The 8,499-nt window shown below is 45.6% G+C and overlaps 1 protein-coding gene across 1 annotated transcript in view; it reads left to right on the top strand.

Moving 5' to 3' along the window:
* The first annotated feature begins 6,943 nt into the window (after positions 1–6,943).
* LOC121001596 (fucolectin-6-like) overlaps positions 6,944–8,499 on the top strand; it is a 159,720-nt gene continuing 158,164 nt past the window's right edge. Inside the window, exon 1 of the mRNA XM_040432759.1 lies at positions 6,944–7,100. The gene's annotated coding sequence lies outside the window, so the exon portion shown is untranslated. The remainder of the gene's footprint in view (positions 7,101–8,499) is intronic.

Genomic DNA, 8,499 nt, shown 5'->3' with positions numbered 1-8,499 from the left:
AGAAAGCGTAAATTCCCACCTAGCCACCCTCGATCCCTGGCCCTGAATGCCAGCATTTCTAAACTACTGGCCTATGAAATGCTGTCATTTAGGCTGGTGGACACAGACAGCTTCAAACAGCTCATGTCGCTTGCTGTCCTACAGTATGTTGCTCCCAGCCGCCACTACTTCTCCAAGAGAGCCGTGCCTTCCCTGCACAACCAAGTGTCCGATAAAATCATGTGTGCACTGCGCAACGCCATCTGTGGCAAGGTCCACCTAACCACAGATACGTGGACCAGTAAGCACGGCCAGGGACGCTATATCTCTCTAACTGCACACTGGGTAAATGTAGTGGCGGCTGGGCCCCAGGCGGAGAGCCGTTTGGCGCACGTCCTTCTGCCGCCAAGGATCGCAGGGCAACATTCTTTGCCTCCTGTCTCCTCCTCCTCCTACTCGGCTTCTTCCTCCTCTTCTTCCACCTGCTCATCCAGTCAGCCACACACCTTCACCACCAACTTCAGCACAGCCCGGGGTAAACGTCAGCAGGCCATTCTGAAACTCATATGTTTGGGGGACAGGCCCACACCGCACAGGAGTTGTGGCGGGGTATAGAACAACAGACCGACGAGTGGTTGCTGCCGGTGAGCCTCAAGCCCGGCCTGGTGGTGTGCGATAATGGGCGAAATCTCGTTGCAGCTCTGGGACTAGCCGGTTTGACGCACATCCCTTGCCTGGCGCATGTGCTGAATTTGGTGGTGCAGAAGTTCATTCACAACTACCCCGACATGTCAGAGCTGCTGCATAAAAGTGCGGGCCGTCTGTTCGCGCTTCCGGCGTTCACATCCTGCCGCTGCTTGCCTGTCTGCGCTACAGCGTAACTTCGGCCTTCCCGCTCACCGCCTCATATACGACGTACCCACCAGGTGGAACTCCACCTTGCACATGCTGGACAGACTGTGCGAGCAGCAGCAGGCCATAGTGGAGTTTCAGCTGCAGCACGCACGGGTCAGTCGCACTGCGGAACAGCACCACTTCACCACCAATGACTGGGCCTCCATGCGAGACCTGTGTGCCCTGTTGCGCTGTTTCGAGTACTCCACCAACATGGCCAGTGGCGATGACCCCGTTATCAGCGTTACAATACCACTTCTATGTCTCCTTGAGAAAACACTTAGGGCGATGATGGAAGAGGAGGTGGCCCAGGAGGAAGAGGAGGAAGAGGGGTCATTTTTAGCACTTTCAGGCCAGTCTCTTCGAAGTGACTCAGAGGGAGGTTTTTTGCAACACCAGAGGCCAGGTACAAATGTGGCCAGCCAGGGCCCACTACTGGAGGACGCGGAGGACGAGGATGAGGAGGAGGTGGAGGAGGATGAGGATGAAGCATGTTCACAGCGGGGTGGCAACCAACGCAGCTCGGGCCCATCACTGGTGCGTGGCTGGGGGGAAACGCAGGACGATGACGATACGCCTCCCACAGAGGACAGCTTGTCCTTACCTCTGGGCAGCCTAGCACACATGAGCGACTACATGCTGCAGTGCCTGCGCAACGACAGCAGAGTTGCCCACATTTTAACGTGTGCGGACTACTGGGTTGCCACCCTGCTGGATCCCCGGTACAAAGACAATGTGCCCACCTTACTTCCTACACTGGAGCGTGATAGGAAGATGCGCGAGTACAAGCGCACATTGGTAGACGCGCTACTGAGAGCATTCCCAAATGTCACAGGGGAACCAGTGGAAGCCCAAGGCGAAGGCAGAGGAGGAGCAAGAGGTCGCCAACGCAGCTGAGTCACGGCCAGCTCCTCTGAGGGCAGGGTTAGCATGGCAGAGATGTGGAAAAGTTTTGTCACCACGCCACAGCTAACTGCACCACCACCTGATACGGAACGTGTTAGCAGGAGGCAACATTTCACTAACATGGTGGAACAGTAGGTGTGCACACCCCTCCACGTACTGACTGATGGTTCGGCCCCATTCAACTTCTGGGTCTCCAAATTGTCCACGTGGCCAGAGCTAGCCTTTTATGCCTTGGAGGTGCTGGCCTGCCCGGCGGCCAGCGTTTTGTCTGAACGTGTATTCAGCACGGCAGGGGGCGTCATTACAGACAAACGCAGCCGCCTGTCTACAGCCAATGTGGACAAGCTGACGTTCATAAAAATGAACCAGGCATGGATCCCACAGGACCTGTCCATCCCTTGTGCAGATTAGACATTAACTACCTCCCCTTAACCATATATTATTCTACTCCAGGGCACTTCCTCATTCAATACTATTTTTATTTTCATTCTACTATTATATTGCGGGGCAACCCAAAGTTGAATGAACCTCTCCTCTGTCTGAGTGCCGGGGCCTAAATGTGTGACAGTGGCCTGTTCCAGTGGTGGGTGACGTGAAGCCTGATTATCTGCTATGACATGAAGACTGATTCTGTGCTGACATAAGGCCAGATTCTCTGTTACGGGACCTCTCTCCAATTGATATTGGTTAATTTTTATTTATTTTTATTTTTATTCATTTCCCTATCCACATTTGTTTGCAGGGAATTTACCTACATGTTGCTGCCTTTTGCAGCCCTCTAGCCCTTTCCTGGGCTGTTTTACAGCCTTTTTAGTGCCAAAAAGTTCGGGTCCCCATTGACTTCAATGGGGTTCGGGTCCCGAACCCGAACATTTCCGGGAAGTTCGGCCGAACTTCTCGAACCCGAACATCCAGGTGTTCGCTCAACTCTACCTTAATACAAACTAACTAGTGGAAAAGACATTTCTGTTTATTCGAATTACTGTCGGAAAATTTATTTCGAACTCTTGTCGAAAAGTTACTTCAAAACTTTCCTCAAAAAACATTGTCTTTATATAGTCAAATTCGGATCGTAGATTCGAATCAATGGACTTACACCCTTGAATGCTGCTAGTGATTGGGAAAAATCCAACTAGCTATATTTATTGTTTTTAGTGTTATATTTTTTTGTGCATGATTTTTTTATAATTTTAGTGATTGAAATTGTTTGGATTTTAATGTATACTAGTATTTATTATTTATCTAGCACATAGTTTTAATTAATAAAATCAATATTGGTCGCAAAATCTGAGAGTGCCCAGTACCTTTGTTTTCTAGACCTTATAAATAGTTTGTCTTTTCTGGTTTAAGTCTGATCTCTTGTGGTTGATTCAAATTCAGTAAACTGGTCTAAATAGTAGTCGCATGAAAATGTGGTGCAAATGAGATTAATTTTGGTGCACGTCTCCATGGAAGTAGATTACTTGTGGAGCAACTCACCACTTAAAACAGAAAAGTTTGCCAGCCCTGGAGTGGAGTAGAAATAAGACTATTTTTACGAAAAAATCTAAATGAGCCCATTGTGTCCCCTTCTCAGGAGGCCGCTGTGTACACAGGAGCGCTCTCACTCCCTCCCAGCAAATAAACTTAGGGAAATCCACAAGAAAGATCTATAAGTGTTAATTTACAGAGAGATTACACCTGATTATTTACACCCAGAAATCTTCTTCATCAGAACTTCCTAGGAAATGTTTTACCAGTGACTCACTGAGCAATCAAACAGGACAAGCGTCAGGACATAACGATGGACTGCAGAATCTGATGGCGCCGCAACATAAAAAGAAGAAAGATCTGCAGAGATTGTCCTTCAAGGTCTCTCCTTCCTGTTCAGGAATAAAAGTATGATTGTTATATCAAGTCTCACAGCTGATGGTTTGTTGCAGTGTATCAGTCTAAAAATTCTGTGTGAGATACATACAATAGTTATTCCTTACCGATCCTGTGTTATACTCCAGAGCTGCACTCACTATTCTGCTGGTGGAGTCATTGTGTACATACATTACTTATCCTGTACTGATCGTGAGTTACATCCTGTATTATACTCCAGAGCTGCACTCACTATTCTGCTGGTGGGGTCATTGTGTACATACATTACTTATCCTGAGTTACATCCTGTATTATACTCCAGAGCTGCACTCACTATTCTGCTGGTGCGGTTACTGTGTACATACATTACTTATCCTGTACTGATCCTGAGTTACATCCTGCATTATACTCCAGAGCTGCACTCACTATTCTGCTGGTGCAGTCACTGTGTGCATACATTACTTATCCTGTACTGATCCTGAGTTATATCCTGTATTATACCCCAGAGCTGCACTCACTATTCTGCTGGTGCAGTCACTGTGTACATACATTACTTATCCTGTACTGATCCTCAGTTACATCCTGTATTATACTCCAGAGCTGCACTCACTATTCTGCTGGTGCAGTCACTGTGTACATACATTACTTATCCTGAGTTACATCCTGTATTATACTCCAGAGCTGCACTCACTATTCTGCTGGTGCAGTCACTGTGTACATACATTACTTATCCTGAGTTACATCCTGTATTATACTCCAGAGCTGCACTCACTATTCTGCTGGTGCAGTCACTGTGTACATACATTACTTATCCTGTACTGATCCTGAGTTACATCCTGTATTATACTCCAGAGCTGCACTCACTATTCTGCTGGTGCAGTCACTGTGTACATACATTACTTATCCTGTACTGATCCTGAGCTACATCCTGTATTATACTCCAGAGCTGCAGTCACTATTCTGCTGGTGCAGTCACTGTGTACATACATTACTTATCCTGTACTGATCCTGAGTTACATCCTGTATTATACTCCAGAGCTGCACTCACTATTCTGCTGGTGCAGTCACTGTGTACATACAATATATTACATTACTTATCCTGTACTATGTTACACCCTGTATTATGCTCCAGAGCTGCACTCACTGGGGCATAGTGTCTCCGCCTGTTTTCATGAATAATAATCCTGTTTCCGACTGTCTTATTTTGTTTTCGAGACCTCTGACCTAATTATGAACAAGCGCCTTTTTTGCCCCTGAATTAGGCCCATAAACAGTTTATTTTTGCTCCTCTCCTGACCAGGCTTATTTTTGAGGAGGAACTTGCAGAATTTTTTACAGTGAAAGAGAAAGAGATGCAACTTTTTTCCAGTAACTTGCACAATTTTTTCATGTGCAAATCAATGAGACAAGTCTTAGTGAATATGAAACTGTCTTACAAGAAAACACCCATCAGACTTAAATCAAATAAAAAAAAAATTGACGCAAATTAACCCCTTCTTGACATCTGCCATACATATACAGTGGATTTGGGTCTTTAAAGATGGTGCGCATTCCTCCTCAGAGTGGGTGCCATAGCTACCAGGTGCCTACTGTTTCATATAACACTCGTGACATTTAACCCCTCAGATGCTGTGGTCAAATGTGAACACAGCATCTGAGAGTCCGAAAACCCGGAAGCAGGCTCTTCGCGGGCAGGAACGCATCAACCGGGCGGATATCAGGGAAGGAATTGAGCCAGAGTAAGTAGGTAAGTAATGAGACAGAGCCTGTACTAGGCTTCCAGGCTCATTAATTGTATATTACAATTCAGGCCAGCACTGAATTGTAATATAGTGATCTATGAATAGCGTAATGGAGAAAATTCCATATACAAAATGCAATGTAATGATTGAATGTTGGGGTCCACTTGGTGACCTAAAAAAGTGAAAAAAATATAGAAAAAAAAGTTATAAAAAATATCAAAATTGAATCACCCCTTTTCGCCTATAATAAAGGTAAAAATACAAAATAATAAAATAAAAATCAACATTATGGGTATGGCCACTTCCAAAAATGCTATTAAATATTAAAATATTTAAAAAACTTATCCCATACGGTGAATGGGAAAAAAATAGAAAATGAAACTTTTTTTTTATTACTTTACTGCCCAAAAAAGTGATAAAAAAACGTGAGCCCCCACACATTTCCGAGACATAACTATAAAAAAGTTATGGGGGCCAGAATATGGCAATGAAAAGAAAAAAAATATTTATTCTAAAGTTTATTTTTACAGTATTAAAACACAAGAAAAACTATACACATGTGGTATCGACGTAATCACACTGGCCTAGAGAATGAAGTCAGTTTTACCACAAGTAAACGCCGTAAAAACAAAAACCCATAAAACGATAAAACAAATTTTTTGTTACCAATTCCACCTCATTTGGAATTTTAGTCCAGTTTCCCATTACATTCGATGCCATATTAAATGGTGCTATTCTAAAGTACAATTTACAATTTGTAAAGTCTTTAAATATACAAAAATATCAATTGAAAAATAAAAAAGTTATGGCTCGGTGAAGGTAGATAGTGAAAAACAAAAACAGAAAATCGTTGTGTCAAGAAAGGATTAAATAGAGGCAATTTTACTCCTAAAAAAAGTCGAGCCCCAGTGGCTTCATAATACCACATAAGGAGAGTTACTGCAGTAATTGTCCCAGTTGATGATTGTTGGTCGCCCTATAAGGCTGGGTTCACAAGGGCGTGACGGATTGGCTCAGGATGCGTTTAGTGAAACTCGCACTTTTTTGCAAGCAAGTTCAGTCAGTTTTGTCTGCGATTGCGTTTAGTTGTTCAGTTTTTTCCGGGCGGGTGCAATGCGTTTTGATGCGTTTTTCACACGCGTGATAAAAAACTGAAGGTTTACAAACAACATCTCTTAGCAACCATCAGTGAAAAACTCATCGCACCCGCACCTGCTTGCGGATGCAATGCATTTTTCACGCACCCCTATTCGCTTCTATTGGGCCAGGGCTGCGTGAAAAACGCAGAATATAGAACATGCTGCGATTTTCACGCAACGGACAAGTGATGCGTGAAAAACAAAGCTCATGTACACAGACCCATTGAAATGAATGGGTCAGGATTCAGTGCGGGTGCTATGCATTCACGGCACGCATTGCACCCGCGGGGAAAACTCGCTCGTGTGAAAGGGACCTAAGACGATCTCAGCAGCAGGTGAACGCGTCTGTTTGTTTTAATAAGTTGTTTAAAAACTTCCCCCTTCAGAGAGAATTTCCAGGTAAACCAACCACAGAGTGTTGGCAGGGTGAGAGCGGGAGGGGGGACTGGAGCGTAATAAGGTATAAATGCTCCGCACTGAGGACGCTGCAGCCAGACCCTTCTTAGGAGAACACAGACCATACAGGAGAAGACTCTGCAGGAAACAGTCGCTGACATCATCACAGTGTGAACATAGCTCTACATTGGATCTACAGGTAAGTGTAATCTACTGCTTCCTGTTATCAGCTGTTCCAGGCTGTAGACCAGTGAATACAGCTCCTGCTCCCTGTTATCAGCTGTTCCAGGCTTTAGACTGGTGAATACAGCTCCTGCTCCCTGTTATCAGCTGTTCCAGGCTTTAGACTGGTGAATACAGCTCCTACTCCCTGTTATCAGCTGTTCCAGGCTTTAGACTGGTGAATACAGCTCCTGCTCCCTGTTATCAGCTGTTCCAAGCTGTAGACAGGTGAATACAGCTCCTGCTCCCTGTTATCAGCTGTTCCAGGCTGTAGACCAGTGAATACAGCTCCTGCTCCCTGTTATTAGCTGTTCCAGGCTTTAGACTGGTGAATACAGCTCCTGCTCCCTGTTATCAGCTGTTCCAGGCTTTAGACTGGTGAATACAGCTCCTACTCCCTGTTATCAGCTGTTCCAGGCTTTAGACTGGTGAATACAGCTCCTGCTCCCTGTTATCAGCTGTTCCAAGCTGTAGACAGGTGAATACAGCTCCTGCTCCCTGTTATCAGCTGTTCCAGGCTGTAGACCAGTGAATACAGCTCCTGCTCCCTGTTATCAGCTGTTCCAGGCTTTAGACTGGTGAATACAGCTCCTGCTCCCTGTTATTAGCTGTTCCAGGCTTTAGACAGGTGAATACAGCTCCTGCTCCCTGTTATCAGCTGTTCCAGGCTGTAGACCGGTGAATACAGCTCCTGCTCCCTGTTATTAGCTGTTCCAGGCTTTAGACAGGTGAATACAGCTCCTGCTCCCTGTATCAGCTGTTCCAGGCTGTAGACCAGTGAATACAGCTCCTGCTCCCTGTTATCAACTGTTCCAGGCTGTAGACCAGTGAATACAGCTCCTGCTACCTGTTATCAGCTGTTCCAGGCTGTAGACCAGTGAATACAGCTCCTACTCCATGTTATCAGCTGTTCCAGGCTGTAGACCAGTGAATACAGCTCCTGCTCCATGTTATCAGCTGTTCCAGGCTGTAGACCAGTGAATACAGCTCCTACTCCCTGTTATCAGCTGTTCCAGGCTGTAGACCAGTGAATACAGCTCCTGCTCCCTGTTATCAGCTGTTCCAGGCTGTAGACCGGTGAATACAGCTCCTGCTCCCTGTTATCAGCTGTTCCAGGCTGTAGACCAGTGAATACAGCTCCTGCTCCCTGTTATCAGCTGTTCCAGGCTTTAGACTGGTGAATACAGCTCCTGCTCCCTGTTATCAGCTGATCCAGGCTGTAGACCAGTAAATACAGCTCCTGCTCCCTGTTATCAGCTGTTCCAGGCTGTAGACCGGTGAATTCAGCTCCTGCTCCATGTTATCAGCTGTTCCAGGCTTTAGACTGGTGAATACAGCTCCTGCTCCCTGTTATCAGCTGATCATAGAAACATAGA

The sequence above is a fragment of the Bufo bufo genome, chromosome 5 (genome assembly GCF_905171765.1).
Source record: "Bufo bufo chromosome 5, aBufBuf1.1, whole genome shotgun sequence".
NCBI lineage: Eukaryota > Metazoa > Chordata > Amphibia > Anura > Bufonidae > Bufo > Bufo bufo.
This window is presented reverse-complemented; position numbering and strand designations above follow the sequence as displayed.